Here is a 14,012-nt window from a genome sequence, read left to right on the forward strand (position 1 = left end):
TGCATTTCTCTCACTGAAGCCTGTTAGATAGTCTGATAGTTATGAATAATTGCAGCCTGTGTTCTGAGGTTTCAAGCCTAACATGGAGTCAGGGCCAGCCTTCTGCACATTATTAATTTCAGTACATTTTAGGCTTTTAAAATGACTGGCCTGTTTTAAAAAGAATTTAATAAAAAACAAGTGTAAACCTTTGAGTCTTCAATATTTATTGTTTCAGTCAAAATTTTATTTATATAACGCTTTTTACAACAGTTGTTGTCACAAAGCAGCTGAGTCCTAGCCCCCAGTGAGCAAGCAAAGGGTGACAGTGACAAGGAAAAACTCCCTAAGAGCATGAAGAAACCTTGAGAGGAACCAAGACAAATCTACAATCAAATTTGTTTACCACTAACTCTTTTATGTTATGCTAATGGTTGTTATTGTACTTTTTTTGTGATTCTTTTTTCATTAGCTGTCTGAATTTACTTCCTATTCTCCTCTGGCCGACGCCAGTCACCATAACAAGAATTACATACACAAAGAGAGATACATACACAAAGAAAAGATACAAATGAGATATATATATAGATATCACACACACGGCTGGCCCAGGGTGGATATCAGGAAATTCTCAGTATTTCTCGGGTAGGCAGCCAGCCGTTTGGTAAAAGAAAAGAGGGAAAATTAGCTTTGTTTCATTGAATATAAAATGCAGACTGCACAATACATTTTTAACATTACATTTGAATTGGACAAAAAGATATTTACGTGTTAATAGAATAGGTAAATTCCATAGCACTCTAATTAGCTTGTTTTCCTCAGGGCAGAGTGGATAGAACCTTATTAGTCTCAGGACCTAGGACCTTGTTAGTCTTATTTTATATGTTATAATATTGAGAAGGAGCATTTGTAGGACAGTGCTACCAAGGTCTTGTTTAATTTTAACTGCAGCATATGTTTATTAATCATGAGATGCTCATATGGGATTACAAACACATAATTCTATAGCTTTTAGAAGATACTTAAAATGACAGACATGAAAGACTGTTTTCACAGAAATAATTAAGTGAATTATTAATATATCTGCTGGGTACTACTAACATGAGTAGCTATATGGCTGGTATCCTGTGATGGACCATCCCAGCTGCTAGCATTGTAATGGCAGCAATATGTCACATAATTTGTAAATGTATAATTCATTATTTTAAGGATGGGACACTTTCAGCAGGAACACTTGGTAATAATGCATCACTAGCACCCTCCCTAAACATGGGCCTTGGTTGATTACATCATTTAAAGTGATGATACTGGTAGAACATATGGCCTTGTATGACTAACATATATAACATATGACTACCATTCTAATAATTATATCCGGTCAACAGGTAGTACAAAGATTTATTTATCATTGGTAATTAACTGCAATATAGATGTGCTATGTGAAGCTTGAAAAATTATGGAATAATCTGATAAGATGTGGGAGAGGACTGTTTTATGATTGTAGGAAATTAATCTAGTCTTCCCTAAAATGTGAATGCTGTGCTGTAGTAAAAACTTTTGTTATCACTATTAGAAAAAGCACTAGTCTGTAAGTAATTAGACATTTTTAGTCATTAAAATGCCAAAACCCCGTGACACCTAAGGATGTACTTTTTAGGGTTTTCTCTTTTTTCTTCTCATACTCTTCCTTTACAAAGCAATAGGAACCATGTGTAGCATCTGGAACCTTAAAAGATGGTTTCCTGGGTATAAATTAAGACTAGTCTCAACTTAAATGATCTTGTCAGTTATAATTTTCTATGCGTTTTTAATTTATGACCACACTTAATCTGGGTCTGGAAAAATCACGCATGTATGTTTGTTCTAGTTCCATATGATATACATTTTCTTTTTTATTTACAAGCTGATTACACAAGAAACTAAGTGTTGTCGTCATTTTAATAATAACACATGCACATAGAGCTGATGGGCCATGGACTTTTTCTGTGTACAGTGCACATCTTGGGTTTCACATTAATATAAGTATACAGTATCATTTTATTGTGCTGAGAGCAATTAATTCAGTTTCTTTATTATGTGATTGTTCAGTCTGTATATAAGCTATACTGCCTTTTCCCCAAAAAGGAAAGCTAATTCCACTTCAGTGTGTAACGGGCGACTGCAAATAAAAAGGACACGATCACGCCAGTCTCAGGGAATAGGGAGGATTTAATAACGTGCACCAACTGAAAACCTGTGACATAATCCAAATGAAGGATACAATAACCAGCAGTCAACTAGCACAAAGACACGACATATATAGACAAACGACCCTCAGGTGTCGGGTATCCTAATAGGCCCCGCCCACCTGAGGGACAAACACGACGCCATAACAACAGGACAACATGAACTACTGCTGATGGAGGTGGCTGGCAGGGGTCCTCCATACATATTGCTGTATGTGATCCTTGAGGCGGTGTACTGTACTCAAAGGTGTCAGAAGTATTCACATTCATTACTCAGGTAGAAGTACAGATACTAGGATTTAAAAATACTTTTGTAGAAGTTGAAGTATCAACTCAATCTTTTTACTCAAGTAAAAGTGTTAAAAGTACTGCTTTTAGTATAAAAGTTAAATCAAATCAAAGTTTATTTGTATAGCGCTTTTCACAACATGTAATGTAAGGGGGAAAAAAAGCCATTAAGGACAAAGGCTTAGGTGGCACCACAGGAATCTATAGTGCACTAGCCCACCTCCCCAAAAACCTAATTCTTCTAAAAGCCATAATGATTATACCCTGATAGCACATATACGTCTCCAATACGTCTGGAAAAGGTTGTAACATCTTAAATGCGTCTGTTCCATTTGGATTGACCGTACATTGGTCTTATTATCATCGTGTTGCAGACGTCTACGCATATATGCCTTCTTTACATCTTCACCCGATCTGCAATTTGACAGCTAGCACACTTGCATCTCCAATACATCTGGAAAAGGTCGTAACATCTTGTTCCTTTTGGATTGATCTTACATTGATCTTATCCTCATGCTGCAGTCTACGCATATACAATGTTTTGTTTTTTTTTTTACATCTTCACCCGATCTGCAAGTTATGGAATATGGAAGCCTATTCCCGCCACCTAAAATAAAAAAAATAGCACATATATATTTTTTTTCTCGAAATAACGACTTAGTATCTCAAAATAATGAGATAGCAATTTACTTAATAATGAGAAAAATATATATGTGCTGTTTTTTTATTTTTTATTTTAGGTGGCGGGAATGGGATTCCATAGCATGTTGACAGCTCAGATTCCGTGACTGTATGAACAGTGAAACACTTAGTAATGACGCTTGTTTATTAAAGCTGTGAGAAGAGAAGTCTCAACATGCTCGGTAAAATGCTCTAGTTCTTCTGGAGCTACAGGTGGATAAATGTTTATTAGACCCGGTAAAATATCAGTGAGCACGCCTATGGTAATGGATGTTAGTTTGTTTAGTTTGGTAGCGGTTAGCCGATGAATACCGTCGTTCAAACGCAACTTGTACATTATGAGGCTGTGGTCAGAAACAGCCTCACTCTGAGGAAGAATTGCTAAACTGGATATGTTAATACCAAATGACAAGACCAAGTCTAAAGTATGACTACAATTATGCGTAGGACCCACCACATTCTGAGTAATACCAATTGAATCAAGAATTGCTTGAAAATTTATGCACATAGTCACATTTTCAAAATGGATATTAAAATCACCAACTATAATCACATTATCGGCTGATAGCACTACATGAGACAGGAAGTCTGAAAACTCCTGCAAGAACTCAGAGTATGAACCAGGGTGGCCGTAAATAGTAATTAACATAAATGACTGTGATGCTTTGTTGATTGTTAAATTGGATAGATTTGATACAGTGAGGATGAGATGTTCAAAAGAATTAAACCTGAAGCTGAATTTTTGAGAAATGCCTATATCGGAGTCATATATTGTGGCGACCCCACCTCCTTGACCATTTGGACGGCGGTTATGAACATATCTATAGCCAGAGGGAGAAGCTTCGTTTAGGGCCATATAGTTGTCTGGTCGGGTCCAGGTTTCCGTCAAGCAAAGCATGCATAGATTATGATTGGTAATCATTTCATTAACAAGCAATGCTTTTGATGACATGGATCTAGTATTTAGCAGTCCTAGTTTCAGATTTAAACTACTCTCTAAGGGAGCGTATTTAAATTTAACATTGATAAAATTTTGTCTATTAACTTTGCGAGAATTATTTTTCATTATTAACATTCAATTATCACCACCTCCCAAGAGGGGTGAATGCTGTCTCGCTTCAAAAGGCCAGGCCTGCCCTTAAAACGTGTACAATTATCTATATAACCCACTTTGTTTTCTGAGCACCATTTAGACATCCAGCGGTGTAGTGGCCATAACCTGGTGTAGGTCTCGGCACCAAGACAAATTGGAATGGGACCAGAGCATATTATGGCATCTGACATCGTCTCCGCTAACTCACACACCTCTTTAACATTATCTTTAGTGATCTCGGCCTGTCTCAACCCCACATCATTGGTGCCGACGTGTATAACTATCTTTGAGTATTTACATTTAGCCAGCCCCTTTAGATTAGCCCTGATGTCAGGCGCTCTAGCCCCCGGGATACACTTGACTATGGCCACTGGTGTCACTAAAGGGGTCGCTACATTCACGTGTCGGAGCTGAGAGTCTCCTATCGCCAGAGCTCATTTAACAGGTCATTCAGTCGGTGTATTACTGAGTGGGGCAAACCTGTTTGACACGGGAAACTGAGTCGAATGGTGCTCAGCCCTACGACTATGCTGCCGAGACGTCACCCATTCGCCCCACTGCGAGGTCTCTAATGCCGGTGCTGGGAGCTCGCTAGCTACGGCTGTACAAACCGGGTCTGCTACGCTAGGTGCTACCGACTCTCTAGGACTTTCTAAAGCCCGGATGCACTTCTCTAAAAGCAAAATCTTCTCCGTCATGCTAATAATTAATCTACACTTGTCACAAATAAAATTATCACTACTGATGGAAGAAGATTCGCTATACATGCCACACTCAGCACAAGAAACAAGCGACTCAGCCATGATGAAATACTAAGATACTTAGCTTCGGTTAAGATGAACTTAAAAGGTCTTTCCATGGCTTGTAGAGGTTGTTGTAGTCAGAGTTATGAGTAAATATATCCACAAAGAATTTTTAGATATATCAAATGTAAACAGATTATGGAACCCCATTCCCGCCACCTAAAATAAAAAAAACAGCACATATATATATTTTTTTCTCATTATTAAGTAAATTGATATCTCATTATTTCGAGATACTAAGTCATTTTTTCGAGATAGTATCTAGTAGTGTGGAGGCCATTTGAGTACAGTGAACTCATTGTTGTGTTCAAGAAACCAGTCTGAGATGATTCGCGCTTTACGACATGTCGCATTATCCTGCTGGAATTAGCGCCATCAGAAGATGGGTACACTAGTCATAAAAGGATGGTCAGCAATGGTCTATGGGCAGGATAGATCTATGCTTTCATTTTGTTGAAGCCAAATTCTGACCCTACCATTGCAGCAAAAATTTAGACTCATCAGGCAATGTTTTTCCAGTCTTCTATTGTCCAATTTTGGTGAGCCTGTGCAAATTGTAACTTCAGTTTCTTGTTCTTGGCTTACAGGAGTGGCACCCAGTGTGGTCTTCTGCTGCTGTAGCCCATCCACCTCAAGGTTCGACATGTCGTGTATTCAGAGATGCTGAATACATACAGATTCAGAGCATCTCTGAATACATACATATATATATATATATATATTTGTAAAATCGCAAGTGTTAGATTAACTCTATAAGAGTTACATTTAACACTGTCAGATAACATATGGTCCCACTCGCTTCAGTGTAAAATGAACTCTATCGCTAGAGTTAAAATTTCAGAGTAAATTTAACACTTATTAGAGTCAAATATTAACTCTAGATAACACTCATCAGTGTTAATAATTTTTTACTCTGCAGATAAATTGACTCCCAAAAGTGTTATTTTTAGTTAACACTAGACAAGTGTTACTACACTGCTCAAAAAAATAAAGGGAACACTCAAATAACACATCCTAGATCTGAAAGAATAAAATATTCTCATTGAATACTTTGTTCTGTACAAAGTTGAATGTGCTGACAACATCCATCCATTATCTGAACCGCTTAATCCCACTAGTCGGGGTCACTGGAGCCAATCCCAGCATCTCCAGGCGAAGGCAGGGTACACCATGGGCAGGTCGCCAGTCCACCGCATGGCCAACACACACGCACGCACTCACACCTACGGGCAATTTAGCATGATCAATCAACCTAACACGCATGTCTTTGGACTGTGGGAGGAAACCGGAGTACCCGGAGGAAACCCACGCAGGCACAGGGAGAACATGCAAACTCCACACAGAGCAGCCCAGACCTAGAATCGAACCCAGACCGCCTTGTTGTGAGGCGACAGTGCTAACCACCACACCACCGTGCCGCCCCTGTGCTGACAACAAAATCACACAAAAATCATCAATGGAAATCAAATTTATTAACCAATGGAGGCCTGGATTTGGAGCCACACACAAAATTTAAGTGGAAAAACACACTACAGGCTGATCCAACTTTGATGTAATGTCCTTAAAACAAGTCAAAATGAGGCTCAGTATTGTGTGTGGCCTTCACGTGCCTGTATGACCTCCCTAAAATGCCTGGGCATGCTCCTGATGAGGTGGCAGATGGTCTCCTGAGGGATCTCCTCCCAGACCTGGACTAAAGCATCCGCCAACTCCTGGACAGTCTGTGGTGCAACGTGACGTTGTTGGATGGAGCGAGACATGATGTCCCAGATGTGCTCAATCGGATTCAGGTCTAGGGAACGGGCGGACCAGTCCATAGCTTCAATGCCTTCATCTTGCAGGAACTGCTGACACACTCCAGCCACATGAGGTCTAGCATTGTCCTGCATTAGGAGGAACCCAGGGCCAACTGCACCAGCATATGGTCTCACAAGGGGTCTGAGGATCTCATCTCGGTACCTAATGGCAGCCAGGCTCCCTCTGGTGAGCACATGGAGGGCTGTGCGGCCCTCCAAAGAAATGCCACCCCACACCATTACTGACCCACTGCCAAACCGGTCATGCTGAAGGATGTTGCAGGCAGCAGATCGCTCTCCACGGCATCTCCAGACTCTGTCACGTCTGTCACATGTGCTCAGTGTGAACCTGCTTTCATCTGTGAAGAGCACAAGGCACCAGTGGTGAATTTGCCAATCCTGGTGTTCTCTGGCAAATGCCAAGCGTCCTGCATGGTGTTGGGCTGTGAGCACAACCCCCATCTGTGGACGACGGGCCATCATACCATCCTCATGGAGTCGGTTTCTAACCGTTTGTGCAGACACATGCACATTTGTGGCCTGCTGGAGGTCATTTTGCAGGGCTCTGGCAGTGCTCCTCCTGTTCCTTCTTGCACAAAGGCGGAGGTAGCGGTCCTGCTGCTGGGTTGTTGCCCTCCTACGGCCTCCTCCACGTCTCCTGGTGTACTGGCCTGTCTCCTGGTAGCGCCTCCAGCCTCTGGACACTACGCTGACAGACACAGCAAACCCTGGATGAGCTGCACTACCTGAGCCACTTGTGTGGGTTGTAGAGTCCGTCTCATGCTCCCACGAGTGTGAAAGGACCACCAACATTCAAAAGTGACTAAAACATCAGCCAGAAATCATAGGTACTGGGAAGTGGTCTGTGGTCCCCACCTGCAGAACCACTCCTTTATAGGGGGGGTCTTGCTAATTGCCTCTCATTTCTACCTGTTGTCTTGAATTGAATTTCCCCATTGGGGATTAATAATAAAGTATTCCATTTGCACAACAGCAGGTGAAATTGATTCACAATCAGTGTTGCTTCCTAACTGAACAGGTTGGTTTCACAGAAGTGTGGTTGACTTGGAGTTATATTGTGTTGTTTAAGTGTTCCCTTTATTTTTTTGAGCAGTGTTATTATATTATATATATTATTATATTATACACTCCCTGGTGTTCATTTCAGTTTACTCTTATTTAGAATTAATATTAATTTACTTACTATTTAAGCTTTGTCCAAGTCACTAAACAATTGTAACTCTTTTCAAGAAAACAAACATCAGCACGGTGTCATGTTCAGGACCCCGGCCCTTCCCTTTTGGGCGTGTGTTTACGTTGTCGACGTCTACTCGTCTGCGTCTGTGGATCTCCGTGGGTGTGGGTGTGTCTTGTGATCATCCGTCTCACCTGTGGCTTGTCTCGTAATCACGTGGGACTTATGTGGTTTGTCTACTTAGTGTGCGCAGTGTCCTGTGCTCGTCGTTGTCTGAGTCTACATGTTCTGTGTGAACCGTGTTGTTCTACGTGCGCTGTCTGCGCATTATATGTTAAATAAAGTGACGTCTGTGGCACTAAACCAGCGGACTCGTGTCTCGTCCGTCAGCCGCCGCAAGCGTCACACACGGATTAGTGAAGTATAACATCTATACTTTTTGTTCCTCAAATGATTTTAGTTTTGTTATAAAACTTTCTTCAGGATAAAAACAAAAGGTTCCCAAAAATGAAAAATCCAAAAGAAATTGCCACATGCAATTATATTTTTGGCCATCAATTTAAAATGAGGTCACAGAAAATGTGGTACAAAATGAGGTACAACAATTGACCTGAACAATTTTAGAAAGTGGTAGTATGGTACAAGAAACTGACTGTAATCATCCATTTTGTAAGTCATTTTCAAATCAAATGACCTGTGGTACACAAGCTCCTTGACATCAATAACAGAAAACTCCTTTTTAAGGAAAGCAACTTGAAATGCATGAAAATGCTCATTAAAACACAAGGTCTCCAACACTGCAACAACCAAAAATACTTGTTGATCTTTGACTATGATACAGTCTATTTTCTTGAAAACAGGCATTTCTTGAACAACATCTGTACAAACTACCAAAACAGGACGATACTCTTCCCCATGGTACTTTACTGATAACACTCTGGTGTTGAGCTACACATTCAATTTGAGAGCAATCTCTTTACCTGCGGTGAAATCGGACAATGAAATTTCCTTTCCTGGACTAAATATCATCTTATTCTGGCTGAAATATTCCCAATTGTATGACATATGATGCTGGTGTTTGCTTGCCAAGCTCAATGTTATGTTTTTGAAGCCTTTTTGTTGTCTCTTAAAAAAATGTGTTTCGCTTCAAATCTTATACACCACATGTGAATTATTGGACCAATTCTTCGTATGCAACGGCGATAGTGAATCATAAAATGGTGTTTGGGTAAAAGATTTTTTTCTGGAAACAGGCTTTTGAAAAGGCGATGATGTTCAGCAATCAAATGTTTCAAATACACAGTGATACCCTCAGTCAACATTGGTGCAAAAACTATGTTGACTATATGTAAAAGCAGCAACAAAAGATGCCAGTAACGGTCATTTACCCCCACCACATCACCAAATAGTAGTGGCATATTGCGCAGAAGACACCATGACTGTATAGCATTAAGACCAAAATCATTGCTCCCATCGCCCAATTTCACCGCAGGGGGCTGACTCCTCCTTTCCACAAATCCATAGTTGAAACACTGTATTCTGCCACTAGCTCCTCGGAAGAAATGAAGTTTTCAGCAATATACTTCAATATAAGCTTTACCTCAAACTGTGCAACCCCTTCCAATATATCATGCATAACATCAATGATATGGAAGTACTCAAGTGAATTTAATAAACAGTTGCTTTTAACACCGTACACAATTAATTGTTCAGGGTCACGCTCACGGACAGAGTGTTCCACATGCAGTTCTTTACTTCTCAAAGACACACTTTCATCTTCAGAAAATACAGTCTGAAAATCCTCCCTATTTGTGAGGCAAAAACGACAGCAGTTTTTTTGCACTGAATGACTGAACAAAGCCAAATAAGCTGTGGAGACCCAAGTTATCCACAAGGTGAAAAGTTTTTTTAAGTAAAATAAATACCCCCTAATTTATGTACACCCTTTTTAGACCCCAATGGATTTGCAGTTTCAAAATCATCGTAAAACAACTGAATCTGTAAAGCATTTTTTTCTTTAGAAAAAAGAGGATGACTCCAGTATGATCCATCCTTTAAATCCCTATATACATGGTCACTAGGTAAACATGTTTGGCTTAACATATCACTAGGGTATGGATGTTTAAAAATAGACTGTATCGTTTCCAAGATGGGTATATAGACAAACTTGTCACGTACAACAACCTGGTCATATGTTCCTGTGCTTTTGTTTCTCCTTTTATCAAACCTAACACCAAGTACTTTCTCCACTGGATTAACAGTGCTCCATTTATGAGAAAAATATCTGCATCGTTTTGCCTCAGAATTTAATTGTGTGAAAGGGTTTTCAAGTTCACTTAAAGACTGCTTAACTTGATTGACACATTGTGTATTTTCTGAAGGCAATTGTTTGAGGACTGTCTCTCTACACTGATTTTGTATTTTGTGTACAATTTCTTCTAGAGAAAAATCAAATTGTTTACTATACCCTGACCAACCCCTGCCCCCTGAACCTGCGCAACAGTTGATGCACACATATCCAAAATGTTTTTGTTAGACACTTCTGATATAGAAATAACCAGACCCGTCGTTAAGCGGGGACTCTGAAGCTGAAGAAGAGAGTGCATAGGAGAAGATCCAGAGCTCTGGATGATTTAGAGAGGTTGTGGAATGGTTGAAGATTTCTCTTTCTGTATTCTCCCATCTTGTGAAGAGTTATAGGAAAAGATTAAGTGCCATCTTGTTGGCAAAAGTAGGTTGTACATGTGTGTGTGTGTGTGTGTGTAGACAGGTGTGCAGCATGTTTAAGTTAACTGAACTAAGGTGGCTAAACTTGTTCTGAGGTTTACAAGATGGCTAGTAGGAAGGTCAATCTGCAATGAAGTCCACTGATTTCTAAATACATTTATTTAATGAACCACTTCTCAACCTTTATCAGAGAATTTCTTGTGATCTATAGTCTTGTTTCTTAGCCATCTGCAGTTGTAATGTATATCTTTATTTTACTGTAGATTTGATCACTGTTTTAGCACAACTGTATCAGGTTTCATGTCATATCAAAGAGCAATATGGCAGAGGCCAAATTTTCATTGCAACAATGCACACACTTCTACACACTTGTACACATCCATGTGTATCAATGTATGAACAGACACACACAAACAGTTGACAGTGATACTTTAGTTAAATTTCCTAAACAGTTTGTCAAGTGTAGCGTTAAATCCATATACAGTATTAATAGTAATCAAAATGCAGGCTAAATGCCAAAATGTGCAGGGCCTTGTTGTAGTCATCATGTTGTATGCATAAGAGCCATCTACAGTATTGTAGAAACTCGTTTGAATGTTCTCACTTAGGTTCAGCACAAGTTTAAGAAAATTATTGATGTAGAACAGAACATTCAACAAAGAACTCTTAAAAACAGTATGCCCTATAGATTTTAAATCTTTGTCAGCATCGACACATTAGTGCTTTGCAATATTTTTTATATTTAAAAAATGTTTTTATTGCTGCACAGTTATGCTCACAGTATATACACTACACTGTGCTGACTACATTTTTGAACACCAAGAGATAAAATGTGTGGTCTGTATGCACAATAGTCTTCTTTTTACGTCTGTCCCAGGTATTAAAATGGAGGAAATGCTCTCAGTTTTTTGCAAGTGCGGTCACTGAAAATCTTCAACATTGTGGATAACCCATGTGGCAGTAGCACACTGTCTTAAACAGACGACAGTAACAAAATGCACAGTACTCGCAGCAAACGGTATTGGGAGTCTTGCAGTTTCCCCACAGAGGCACGCAGTTGGGTGGAGGTGGAGGCCTTTTAATACGGGTCTTAAATCTGTTCTGAAATCATAAGGAATATCTTGGACTTACTACAGTAATCTATATATGAGGTTATCTATTTTGTTTTCTTTGATTTTGGTATGATTATACACATATTATCTATATGAATATCAAATATCCAGCATCATACAGAATTATTGTATAACGCAGCATGTAAAACATTTCCACTATTAAAAACAACAATTACACAGTTCCTAAATAAAATGGAGATTGGTTATTTTACTTAGCAAAAGAAAAAAAAACCCATAAATATCAGTCTTATTGCCTTTTTAACTCAACAAACCTTTTTTGATTTATCCTCCAATTTCTTGGACTTCTTTGATGTATTTGACAGTTCTTGAAAAATATTAAGAATAAAATATTAACTATTTCTAAAATATTTAGTTTTTTTCCAGATATTTTTCAATAATCAACTAAACAAATTGAAACAAATGTAAAATCAACATTCAATTTACAGTAGTATAGTACTGACAATTATTGATTATTTACAGTTATGATGATGATAAGAGCTAGTACATTTATGGGACAGAGTGATTGAATGAGGAAAAGAGAGCAAAATGGAAAGAAAAAAAAGCATCATACCTTCTATGATAACTTGGGGCAATTCTGTTTGGTTTTCCAGGTGTAACTTGATTATGGATGACTGATTGGAGACACTTGGGTTCTCCATAAGCATGTATGTATTTACTATTGCCCAGAAGACTGACCAGAGGAGTACACAACATAGCACCAATGGTGGGTTCATGTTTTTGTTTTACTCTGCTATGTTTGAAGCATAAACAAACACACACACACACACACATACACACAGATGCACTTTCAGATTTTCTGAAAATAAAGCTTGACATATAAAACTTAAATATTTGCATTATTCAGCAGGGACGTATCAATTTATGAAACAATATAAAATGTTTCATAAAATTAATTAGGTAATTAGTGAAGGCTAAGCAGACTATGAATACTGCATAAATCAATTCTATATCTATATCTATCTATCTATCTATATATATATATATATATATATATATATATATATATATATATATATATAAGTAAACACTAACCCTGACACCAGATAAACAGAATTTATAATGAATTATAATGAAAATATACTTTATAGGAGCTCAGTGAAACCCAGCAATTTGTACATTTTATTAGAACAAGTACATTAGCTAAACTTATTTTACTGTACTTTTTATGTAGCAATTTAAGCAGAAACAATAACATTACTCACAGTCAAAGTACTGATGTCATAAAATGTAAATTTAAAAAGTTTATCTTATTTTTCCTGGATTTAAGAACAATTTTATAGGGTAAAAGAACTACACTATTGTTAATGAGGAAACTGGTGTGAATGAGGAATTAAGTAACCAGCTCTGTGAAATTCTTCCTATAAATAAAACCATGTTTCAAATCTGCAAACCAATTATGTAACATACAAACATACTTTTTTAGTCAATTTTTGTGGACTAAACCAACTATTCACTGTTGTGAATTGTTGCTTCCTCCATTCTGTGTAGCTTCATTCACCCAGCCATGACAAGGACACTTCCCAATGCTTCATTTTCATGATTTTAGACAAAAAGAATTTCAAACTCACCTGTTCTGATGAGGTGACAGAGGTTCCCTATTTATCAAGCTGAAGCTTTGTGACCCCTCTGAGAACACAAGCATTGAGTGGACTTCTGTAGTCGCACACATTTGAAGGGTGAAATGTTCAAGCATAGTAGGGGCGGTACCACACACACACACACATGCACATATGCTCTCAAGAATGCCTGCATGCACACGCAATGAACCAGTGAGAGCAACTAAAGATGCTTAATCAATACATTGTTGAATAAGTTAGTTATTACACCATAAATCACAGTTGTACACTTGTTAAGTTTCAATATTGCTAATTGTGATTTTCACCCCAATCAAAACTTGTCTTCTGCATTTACCCATCGATGCAGTAAGAACACACACAGAGATACACACTAGTGATCACTAGGGGGCTGTGGTAAACACATGTCCAGAGAGGTGTCCAGTTTGAATATTAATAAAATGAGCTAATGAGTTAATACTTTCAAACCAACCCACCCACAAACCAGAATTCAGATTATCTCTTATTGACCTTGGCAA

This window comes from Brachyhypopomus gauderio, chromosome 8 (assembly GCF_052324685.1).
Source record: "Brachyhypopomus gauderio isolate BG-103 chromosome 8, BGAUD_0.2, whole genome shotgun sequence".
Classification (NCBI taxonomy): Eukaryota; Metazoa; Chordata; class Actinopteri; order Gymnotiformes; family Hypopomidae; genus Brachyhypopomus; species Brachyhypopomus gauderio.